This window comes from Scyliorhinus torazame, chromosome 6 (genome assembly GCF_047496885.1).
Source record: "Scyliorhinus torazame isolate Kashiwa2021f chromosome 6, sScyTor2.1, whole genome shotgun sequence".
Taxonomy (NCBI): domain Eukaryota; kingdom Metazoa; phylum Chordata; class Chondrichthyes; order Carcharhiniformes; family Scyliorhinidae; genus Scyliorhinus; species Scyliorhinus torazame.
The window spans coordinates 23,416,222-23,427,896 of record NC_092712.1 but is presented as its reverse complement, the minus strand read 5'-3'; the positions used below and the strand labels follow the sequence as shown (position 1 = coordinate 23,427,896).

At 54.2% G+C, this 11,675-nt stretch overlaps 1 long non-coding RNA gene across 1 annotated transcript in view; it reads left to right on the top strand.

Annotated features, from left to right (window-relative positions):
* Window positions 1–461: 461 nt before the first annotated feature.
* The window catches only part of LOC140425688 (uncharacterized), a 166,218-nt gene continuing 155,004 nt past the window's right edge, over window positions 462–11,675 (top strand). Inside the window, exon 1 of the long non-coding RNA XR_011947918.1 lies at window positions 462–547. This is a non-coding gene — a long non-coding RNA (uncharacterized lncRNA). The remainder of the gene's footprint in view (window positions 548–11,675) is intronic.

Here is an 11,675-nt window from a genome sequence, read left to right as displayed (position 1 = left end):
TGAGAGAGAGAGAGAGAGAGAGAGAGAGAGAGAAACCCCAGCCTTTGAATTGACAAACTGCAAGATGCCAGACAGCCACTGATTAGTTCAACCAACAGAACAATGGAGTGAATTATGTCACCAGACTCAACCAGCAGGATGTCAGAGCACAGAAACTGGACTTCAATACAGGTGCTAACGGCCGTATCTCAGGGTAATGAGAAACCCATTACCATGATGGGGAAGTAAGTTCAGAATCTCCGGAGAAACAAGGAACGGCTGTTAAGAAGTCCTTTTATCTTGCAGATAGAGAGTGGTTTTTGTCATAGGAACTTTGCCTGTTGGAGAGTGGGCGGAGGCTGCGGGAGCTTTGAAATCATATTATAAAGTAAGGGGCCAGGACAGCCATTGTTCAGTTCAATCAAGTGGTTCCAGGGACTGAAGTTCAGCAGTTCAGCTAAGTAACTCAAGGTCAGTTGAGCTAACAGTTCAGTTCTAAATGCTCCTGATTCTACGCTCCTGCCGTTTTTGTGTCTACAGTCTGCTCAGAAATCGGACCTTTTAAACTGTGAGTACCTCAAGCAGCTTGCGAAGTTTCCCGAGAGATTCATAGGTGTTGAGAATCTGGGGAAAGGGGGTTTGACTTGTTTATTAATTGTTTTGAAACATTGCTAAGAAACTGTGTAACAGTAAGCTTTTACCTTGTGTCCGTTATAGCAATTTCTTGATAGACATAGTTTTGGTAGAGTTTAAGGTTTTTATTGTATTTTCCTTCTGTTTTGGTGATTTCGACCTGGGTTTTGCAATAAACCTCGATTTGCTTGTAATTGGAGTCTGTTTAAATTCTTCAATCTCTCACCACCAATCTCTGACCAAGTCACTTTAAAAATACTCCTCACCCTAATTCCGGGGTTGAGAATCTGGGGTCACCTTGGAACGATTCGAACCCATTCACTCAGGACAGGCTGCTGGTTAGGCGATAAACAGCAGTGTCCTATTCTCTCTCTTGGGAAAGCTACTCCAGCGAAGTAGGAACCGGGTGGGTGTCGTACCACCGGCAAGAGAGAATCACCTGGGCATTGGTGGGGGTCTGGATATCTGTGCGATATAAGCCTCAGCTTCCGGTTAGGGATAAACGGCAGGCTTGATTCAGTGCTCTCTCCCGCGGAGGTGTCCCAGAGCGGCATCCCCTGGTCTGAAGTTTCAGTGCCAGCTGGAGAGAGACACACAGATATACAAACCCCAGATATCGGCCCAGTAGTGGAGTAAAGCAAGAATGGAACCCGCTACACTGGCGACCGCGGCAGGACCTCTGTGGTTTGCAGTATGTGACTTGGTAGAGGGGGTGAGGGAACAAAGTAAAATGGAGGAGAGAATCTCCTCGTATATGTGGCAAAAGGTCAACCTCACCAAACCTTGGGTCTCAGAGTTAATCAATGCGGAGCGACCCGTAATGGCGGCGGCCGCATGGACGGAGAGTAAGGCACACAAAAAGCATTTGGAGAAGGCAGTGTGGCTGGTCTGCTTGTCCCAGCAGGTAGTCAAAACAGAGCAAAGGGTCGAAGAATTAGAGCAGGAGTTGGGAGAAGTTAGGGCCAGCGCAGGGGGCAGCGCTCGCACAGCCGAACGACTGCGGGAGGAATTGGCAGAAGTGAAACAGGGCAGCCTACAGGACAGCGAGTCTAACCGGTATGAGAAGGAGTATCTCCACTGCCAGATAGTGGAGGGTAAGGAAAAGGAACAGAGGTTCCAGGAACTCTATATTCCTGGAGTAGTACAAGTAGTAATAGATATAGGACAGAGGTCAGAGGTAGGTTCTTTACGCAAAGAGTAGTGAGGCCGTGGAATTCCCTACCTGCAACAGTAGTGAACTCGCCAACATTGAGGGCATTTAAAAGTTTATTGGATAAACATATGGATGATAATGGCATAGTTTAGGTTCGATGGCTTTTGTTTCGGTGCAACATCGTGGGCCGAAGGGCCTGTACTGCGCTGTATCGTTCTATGTTCTATGTTCTATATTCGGAGTACAGAACAGTGTAGCAAGCTGGAGGGGAAGTTCCGGGACATCCAGGCAGCGTACCGGGTGGCTCGCGAGGAGGTAGGGGACTGTGATCACAGGCCGTGCCAGGCACGGATAAGGGAGTTGGAGGAGACCTTGTCAAAGGTCAGGGGACAGGTACACCTGGTAGGTCCAGGGGGGTTCCCTAGGGGCAAGGTGCTCCTCGCAGCGGATGATTCCCCAAAGGCCAAGGGGAATAGACCGCCTCCTGAGGCGCCGGGATTGTGTCCGGGTCGGCAGGCAGGGAACGGGATGTCTGGGGAGGGACGGGCCCAAGGGGGAGCCGAGAGGGATCCCCAGTTAACAGCATCTCCTGTGTGGGTAGTTAACCCAGGGGTGGTAGGGCCAAAGGACACAGGAGAAGAAGAGTCAGACAGTGAGGAGGAGGATCAGGAACCCCAGGTAGGGCAGATGTGCCCTGTAAGGCAGAGAAGGTATGGTCCCCCGGCGGGGCTGGCGAATAGGGGACCGGTTGAGGGCGACATTATCATTCCTCATGGGGCATCCGCGCTCAGGGGGATGGTGGCACACGTTCCCAGGCTAACTCCGAAAGGGGATCCGTCGCTTCATTTTATGGAGGTGGAGCAGGCAGCCAGCATTAATGACTGCGACAAGGGGGAGCAGGTAAGGATGCTCCTGATGACCCAAGATGCACAGCTATGCAGGGCAGTGACCTCCGGGAATGGGGGAAGACCTGACACATGGGCGGCAGCACAGACTGCTGTTCTGGAGGCAATGGGCTTGAAACTGGGGAGCCCTTTCCTGAGGGTGGGGGAAACCAAGCAGCAACCAGGGGAATCTCCAACTATGTTCGCAGACAGGCTGTGGACTGTCTATGTGGAGGCATGCGGGACTCCCGCGGATAGACAGAATTTAGGTGAGAGGACAGCTCACTGGCTGAAGACCCGAGAAGCCAACTGTCTCCCTAACGTTAGGGCAAAAGCCGAACACTGGTTCGACCCGCAGACCCCGGCCCTTAATGAGGCAGGAGGTCCTTAGAAAACTCACCCTTGCATATCGCAACGGGGAGACGAGTGAGGAAAGCCCATAAGGGTAAGGTGCATGAAATCGCGGCAGCACCCCTTAAGAGAGAGTGGAAGCATGAGGGCACCTGGACATCCGACAAGAAACCTGTTTGCTACGGGTGTGGTAAGGCCGGGCATTCCAAGAGGGAGTGTAAGAACCCTAGCAAGGAGGAGAGGGCTCCGCAGTAGGAAGTCCGACCCCGGCGGCAGGAGCAGCTGCCCCGGAAACCATCAACTTGAAAAAGCTTTTAGCCTTTTTGCAGGGCCCGGGACAGGGGTCGGGACAGGTGGCAATGGCAACAGGCCAGGGCCTGCCCGCTCCCGCACCCAGGGAAGCCTCCGTATGACTAGCCCCTAAACAGCCCACCTTTCTATGCCCACTGGAGTATGGCCCGTGCGGGAGACCCTGGGTCAAGATGGAGGTCCAGGATGTGGTCGGGAGTTACCTGCTGGACACGGGTGCTTCCAGTACCATCGTCCACGCGGACAATCCCCGAGCATCCCCTCTATCCAGCGGGGTACCCTATAGTCTAATCGGATTCACTGGGAACGAGAAGATTGGTTTTTTCTCTGTTCCCCCGTCTATCAGGTTAGGGACACTCCAGGCGCACTGGAAATGCGTCCTGATGAGATGGGAACAGGAGGGGAAGGGGATCCTCGGTGCCGATTTTATAGTGGCTCATCAGATCCTTGTGGACCTGAGAAACCACTGTTTGGGGGGTATAGCAACGGAAGGGAGTGAAAGGGAAGCGAGGGTAGAGCACAGGAGAAAGGAGCTTTGTGTGTGGTACAGCCAAAGGAAGGGTATGATTTAGAAGCCCTGGAGAGGAATATCCCGGAGGAGTTCAGGGAGTACGTCCGCAGGAATCTGGCTGTTTTTGCCACACAAGCAGGATTGTGGGAGGGTCACTGGGACAGAGGTCAGGGTAGATGGAGACCCCATGTCCCAACCCCAGAAACAGTACCGCTGTCCCCGGGAAGCAGAGGCAGACTTGGAGGGGGCCCTAAATTCACTGGCGCGGCAAGAGGTGTTGAGGACAATTGCCACCCATGTGAACTCACCGCTTTGGCCGGTGAGGAAGCCGGACAACTCCTGGAGGGCCACCGTGGACTACAGAGTCCTGAATAAAAACCTCCCGGCCTGCGCCCCAACGGTGGCGGCCGTGGCAGACTTGCTCGGGGAAATTCCAGCATCCGCCTCAGTTTTTACGGTGCTGGATATTTCCAATAGGTTTTGGTCCGTCCTGGTCAGACGGGAGGACCAATATAAGTTTGCCTTCACCTTTAAGGGACAACAGTACACCTGGACGTGTCTCCCGCAGGGGTTCCATAACAGCCCGAGCATTTTCCATCAATGCATGGCCGAATGCTTAAAGGGGTTCAGTGAGCCACACAGTCTGGTGCAGTATGTGGACGACATTCTATTGTTCACCGGTAATAGTGAGGAACATGGGCCCCTGGTGGACGAGTTGTTAGGGTTATTGCATAGAGGAGGGTTGAAAGTTAACCCTAAAAAGGCACAGATCGGGGTAGGAGAGGTGAAGTTCCTGGGGTTGACCCTGAGAGCCGGAGAGAGAGGTATTGACACTGCCAGGAGACAGCCAGTGCAGGAGCTCCCAGTCCCCGTAGATGTCAGGGGGATACGGTCCATTTTGGGAATCACCGGCTACTGCAGGGATTTCATTGAGGACTAGGCCACCACAGCAGCGCCTCTGTTTAGGCTGCTGCACAAGTGGGTGGAGTGGGACTGGGACAGTAAGAGTGAGACGGCGTTCGTCCGACTCAAGGGCGACTTACAGAAGGCCCCAGCCCTGGGAGCCATTAATCCCCGGGAGGAGTTTTTTCTGGAGGTGGCAGCAGGCAGTGATGGCCTGAGCGCTGTACTCCTCCAGGCCCGGCATGGCAACTTGAGAAGTTGAGGCCGGTGGTCTACTCCTCTCGGGTCCTCAGACGTGGAGCTGGCATACTCCAACTGTGAGAGGCATCTGCTTGCCACACACTGGGCGGTGAAGCGGATGCAAGTATTTGTCAGGATGGGACCCATCACCCCCTTGACACATCGCACCCCGACCCAAATGCTGCTGGACGGCAGGATTAAGGACAGCACGGTCAGCAGTGCCAGGATCACCAGGTGGACCCTCCTGCTGTCCCAAATGGCACTTCAGGTAAAGGGGCTGAGTGAGCCACAGCTCGCAGCCAATCTGATATACCCCGGGGAGCCACACCACTGTTCCGTAGAAGGGGTATGGGAGGTAGGGTTCGGACTCCGGGCAGGGCTGCATCCCACAGGGAGGGAGATCTATGTGGATGGGTCCAGTACTGTATCAGAGGGCGTCAGATTCACGGGCCATGGGATCTGGGACACCGATGCAGAGATAGCCCTGGCCCTTGAACTCCCCCATACACTCAGCGCCCAGCAGGCAGAGCTGGCTGCAGTGATGTATGTGGTGACCCACCCCAACCGCTTCCCCACGCCGTATACCCTCTGCTCAGATAGCATGTTTACATGCAACTCCCGCACGGAGTACCTGGCTATCTGGTCCCGCCAAGGATACACCTCCTCGGATGGAAAGCCCCTGAGCACAAAACCCCTCCTCGAGAAGATCGTGGCAGCAGTTGGGCAGGGGGAGGACAGGTATATCTTTAAAGTCAAAGCCCACTCAAAAACGGAGCCACAGGGCGAGGGGAACCAGAAAGCAGACGGCCTGGCTCGAGAGGGGGCCAAGAATGGGATAGCTTGGGACCCTTACGGAGAGGGACAGGTAGCGGCGGTTACAAGACAGCCCCGGAGGGGGGGATGGAACGAGTTTGGCCCCAGACCTAGCCACTGCCCAGGGACAGGACCCCGAGCTAAAGAAAGTCATAACGGCCATGGGTAGGCAGGAAAAGATAGAGGGACCCTATGGGGGAAAGGACATCACCCTGAAGGAGGGCATGCTCTTCAGGGGGGGGGCGGGGGGGGGGGAAAATCAGTGGGTAGTGCCTTCCCAACACCATAGAGAATTTATTGAGATGGCCCATGAGAGCCCCGGAGCGGGACATCCCGACCCTGAGACCACCTGGCAACGGGTGGAAAGGGTGGGATTGTGGCCTAGCCTCCGGGAGGATACTCGCGATTTCTGCGCGAGTTGTTTGGTTTGTGCCACCAATAACCCAGACCCCAAGAAAAGAAAGGTCTCGTTGGGGCACATCCGCAGGGTGGAGGGGCCCTGGCAGTCGATACAGATAGACTATATTGGAACCCTTCCCACAGCTGCAGGCGGTTACAGGTACAGTTTGGTGCTGGCGGACGTATTTTCAAAGTGGGTAGACGCCTTCCCCTGCCGAACAGCCACCGCTGCGGGCACCGCTAGGATATTGGTCAGGGAGGTATTTTCTAGGTGGGGACTCCCACAGTTTGTGGAGTCAGATCAGGGGAGTCACTTCACGGGACAGGTGATGCAAGCGACCCTAAAAGTCCTGGGGATCAAGGCGAAGTGGCATGTGGCCTATAACCCCCAATCCTCAGGCCCTGTGGAAAGATTGAACAGGACCATAAAGGAGAGGACAAGGAAGGAGACAGGCCACTCTCCCAACCGGTGGGTAGAAATCTTACCCCTAGTATTAATGGGGATCTGAGCAAGCCAGTCCAGGAGCACAGGGTACTCCCCGCACAAGCTCATGATGTCAGGGTACCTTCCCTGACAGAGGGACAGCTTAGGGAGGTGAACAGGGACAGGTTTGCTAGGAATCTGATGGAGCAGCTAATAAAATGGCAGGCAGCTTTTAACATGGGAACCCAGCACCGGAGGAACAAGCTGCTGCTCGAGCCCCACACTACCCAGGAATGGGCCATAGGGGACCAAGTAATGGTCCAAAATTTTGCACGGGTAGGAGCCTTTGAGCCACTGTACGCGGGACCGTACCAGTATAGTGGACAAGGCCAGCCCCATGGTTTACGCAGTACAGCTCCCCCGGAAGGTTAAATGGTTCCATGTGAATCAATGCAAGCTCTTCGACCCCCACCAGGGCCAGTAAGAGCAAGTTGGGGGGAGGACTGGGGGTGGTAGTGGAGAAAACCCCTGTAGAATTAAGGACGGTGGGGAAGGTCCCTGACTCCACGGTCACGCAACCGGTGGCAAGGTGCTGTCCCGAAGGGGCAGTCCCAAAGAAACCGACAGTGCTGCAAGCACACAGCCCAGGGACAGTAACAATCCCCAAGCCCCTGCCTGTGGGTCAGGTGGCCTGCCTTAGTATAGAAGCTAGGGAGGAAGAGGAGATGGAGGTATTACCTTTGGCTTAGGAACCATCCAGGGGACGAAGGAGCAATTGGGTCTCCAAGCCCCCGGTAAGATGGTCCCCATCACACATCCCTAGAACCCGGTCCCGCAGTAAGAGGGCCCGGGTAGAAGGGAACGGTGAGAAGTGTAGGACACTGCCCAGTGCTGCCACAAGTAGCCCAGTCTCCGGAGGGAGCAGAGAGGGATCCCCGTACCCCTTTGGGGAAGAAGAGGCAAGGGGCAGTCCGGAACCCCGGGCGGGGGAGGTCTGTACAGAGTGGTCGGGCCAAATGGATGACTGGCCCCAGCCAAGTGGGGACCAGTTTTGAGATGGCCACCCTGGGGGGGGGGGGGGGGGGGGGGGGTGGCTATGTAAGTTAAGGTTTAAGGTGTAAAGTATAGTTGTAGTGTAGGGTTAGAATTCCGTTAAGTTCTTGGTAAGGTGTATTAGTTAAATATGGTAAGAGTTTGGGATAACAGCAGGAAACCCGTTGAATCACTGCAAGATACAATGTATAAGGCATTGTTCCGTGCACTCCACGCATCGACCCAATCAGAGGGTGGATGACAATTGCAGAGGACAGGAGGCCTTGTTTTTATATCTTACAGATGGATCATCCTGCCTTATGCTTGCTGGTGATCTTGGCGATGTTGGGACCGGGAGAACTCCGCAGAGGCGAGACGGAAGAGTCCTTTGTCTATGGGTGCTCTGGCGGCAGAGCCCCTCTTGTCACTACCGGACAGGGAGACCAGGTGGCCACAGAGCAGACCCGCTACTCCCACCTGGGGAGGTGGCCTGGGTGGCTGGGGTCGAACTCGACCAGGTACTCCAGCCACCAGAGCTTCACCTATGGAGAGGCCTCTGTACTCTGCGAGGAGATACAGGTGGCGACTGACCGGGTTAGGGTGACTGAGGGCAGGCAGGTGTGTTTAACCTGTGAGGGGAACGTTCCTTTGGGGAGATGGTGGTGGCTCAGGAAGCTGAGCCTGGACATGAGGGATCGGTCCTCGGACTGGGAGCGCCTGGACAATGACACCCACCGGACCATCACGGGGTCACCGGGTGGGATCACCGTTTGCTGGGATAAGTGGTGGGCTTCTGACCAGGGCATTTATTTGTGTTTATGGGGGTCCGCCAAGGCATGTCCACAAGGGGCATCAATCACCTTCGTGAGGTGGTGGCAAGACGCCGGGAATGGGATTAATTGGGACCATAGTGGGAAGGGATGTGTAACCCCCGGGGGGGGGGGGGGGGGGGGGGGGGGGGGGGGGGGAGGGAAGAGAGAGAGACCGTGAGAGCTACCGAACTGCTGCTTCAGGTAAAGAGGCCCCTACCCACAGCCCAATCAATCGACCCTCACAACTGTCCGATCACCACCCGGGGGCCCAAAAATGGTTTGGTGCTTGTCCCCACAAAGAAAGTATTGTATCAGAGGGTACATTACGCCGTTGCCTCTGTGGTGCTAAATATAACCGAAGTGAAGTTACCAGCGTGGTGCCCTCGCGAGACAGAACTGTTGTATCAGGCGCTGCTGAAGGACATGTTCCAGAAATTCCACAATTTGGATTTTGGGGACATTGATGTGGAAGATTTGTATCGTGGGGAAGGGGAATTTAATGTGGAGTCCAGCCGGCAGCGGAGAGGGCTGGTCAATGATGGTTTCACTGCTTTCAATACGGGTCACCCATTGTTAACAGTGTGGATACTGTAGAGCTGGCCTTGCACATCAATCAGCTAAAAGGCCAGCTGAGAAAAGTGTTGGGGGATGAGAACACAGTAGTGGGGTCTGGTTTGCATGAGGAGGTGGCAATGACCCTCCATCTAAAGGAGATAATCGCGCAATTGGAAGATCATGCCAAAACCATTAACGCGCTAATTAGAGAAGACCGGAATGCATCTGATCAGGCTGCCCAGAATGAAGTGTGTGGGCTGTCTGGGGCCTGGTTGCTAGGAGAGGGGAGGAGTAATCTAGAGGACCAGCGACAGGGTCAGGTCCCCTCTTGGATTAGCAACAGGCACTTGGCAGCGCTGCATCCATTCCAGTGTTTTGAGTCCTTGCCAGCTCAGTGCAGCCTCGGAGGCGTACCCGGTACCGGTTGATTGTGGTAGCTCTGACCACACAATCTTAGGGGTCATTGTAAGAATCCCAGTGGTCTCGGGAAGTTCAGCACAACCAGTGCCGCTGTACCGAGTGGAGAATGTGGGGGTCATTCGTGGGGGAGTGCATATTCGTTATGGAAAGGTCCCGCCGTATGTCATAGTGCGGGAGCGAGCTGTGGCAGGCATTGACCTCTCGGGGTGTCGGAGCCGGGGAGCGCAGGTGATCCTGTGCCCCCAGCACATGGGCGCTGTAAGGTTTTCGGGCAATTCGGCCCTTTTTGGACTGCCCAAGGATAAAACCCAGAGACTGTAAACTGGACACTTTTCAGCCAAGGGAACGTAACCAAATTTCCCAGCAGGCTTGGTCCGCTGAGCTGAGTAGGGGCATAGGTATTTACAAACCCCCCCAGGAGCTACAAGGAAGAAGGAGCCAGACAACTAGATGAGATTAAAACACAGACAAAGGGGCATGGTAATGCTGTAAGGGGCCTGCCTGCAAGCAGGACAATGGGATGGTCATAGCCCCATGCAGATGTAAATGACTTGGCCTCCACCAGAGCAGAATCCAATTAACACCCCATCAACATAGCAAGGTGAGAATAGCAGCCATCTCCGGAGCAGCTGGAAGACTTTGAAAATCTTCACAAGAGAGCTTAACCTTGTTATCCCAAAAAGCAGACTGTCTGGGCTCAGTATATTGCGCTGGAAAAGCCCCTTGAAGATAAACGGTAGAAAAAAAACAAGTTGGAGGCGGACCTGGGGGAGGTACTCCAATCCTGACAGAAGCCACCGGCAGGAACTCACTGGGTGGAGGGGGCGGAGTCGGCGCCAAATTCAAATCGCGGCAGGTCTGCCTGGCTGGAAGGAGCGGACCCGCGAGGAGAACCCGGAAGTCGACAGCTCTGACCGGCTCAAAGGGGGCGGGACCAGCGGGAACTTTAAACCTTACCAATTCAATGCAAAAGGGGCTGGCCGAACACAGGAAAAAGCCAGGTAAAACGGATATAAAAGGGGCTGTGTTTCGATTGAGGGGCTCTTGGCTTGACCTCTCCACCTTTGACTTGACCTCCTGCAGCCTGTGACTGTAAGTACCCTGCAGCAGCTTGCGAAACTCCCTTGACCTTGATAGTGGTTGAGGCTTTGGGGAAGGGGACTTGATTTGTGTTCTGTGTCATTGCTAAAACTGTGTAACAATAAGATTTTTCGTTGTGTCCGTTATAGTACTTTCTGAATAGACTTAGTTTGTGTTAGAGTTTAAGATTTTATTATAATTTCTTCTGTTTGATGATTTTGACCTGGGTTTTGCAATAAACCTTGATTTGCTGATAATTGGAGTTGTTTAAATTCTTCAATCTCTCACCAGCGATCTCTGACCAAGTCATTGTTAAGATATTCCTCACCTTAATTCCGGGTTCAAGAATCTAGGGTCATCTTGAGCGATTCACTCAGGACAGGCTGCTGGTTAGGTAATAAAGAGCAGTGTCCTATTCTCTCTCTTGGGAAAGCTACTCCAGCGAAGTAGGAACCGGGTGGGTGTTGCACCACCGGCAAGAGAGAGAGTCACCTGAGCATTGGTAGGGGTCTGGATATCTGTGTGATATAAGCCTCAGGCTTCCGGTTAGGGATAAACGGCAGGCTTGATTCAGTGCTCTCTTCCGTGGAGGTGTCCCAGTGCGGCATCCCCTGGCCTCTGAAGTTTCAGTGCCAGCTGGAGAGAGACACACACAGATACTCAAACCCCAGATATCGGCCCAGTAGTGGGGTAGCAGAGATGGCACCCTCTACAATGGCGACCGCGGCAGGACCCCAGTGGGGTGGAGTATGTGACTTGGCAGAGGGGGTGAGGGAACGAAGTAAAATGGAGGAGAGAATATCCTCGTATTTGTGGCAAAAGGTCAACCTCACCAAACCTTGGGTCTCAGAACTAATCAATGCGGAGCAACCGGTAATGGCAGCGGCTGCATGGACAGAAAGTAAGGCGCACAAAAAGCACTTGGAGAAGGCAGTTTGGCTGGTCTGCCTGTCCCAGCAGGTAGTCAAGACAGAGCAAAGGGTCGAAGAGTTAGAGCAGGAGGCTAGCGCAGCGGAACGACTGCGGGAGGAATTGGCAGAAATGAAACAGGAAAGCGAGTCTAACCGGTGTGAGAAGGACTATCTCCACTGCCAGATAGTGGAGGGTAAAGAAAAGGAACGGAGGCTCCAGGAACTCTATGCTCGGAGTACAGAGCAGTGTAGGAAGCTGGAGGGGA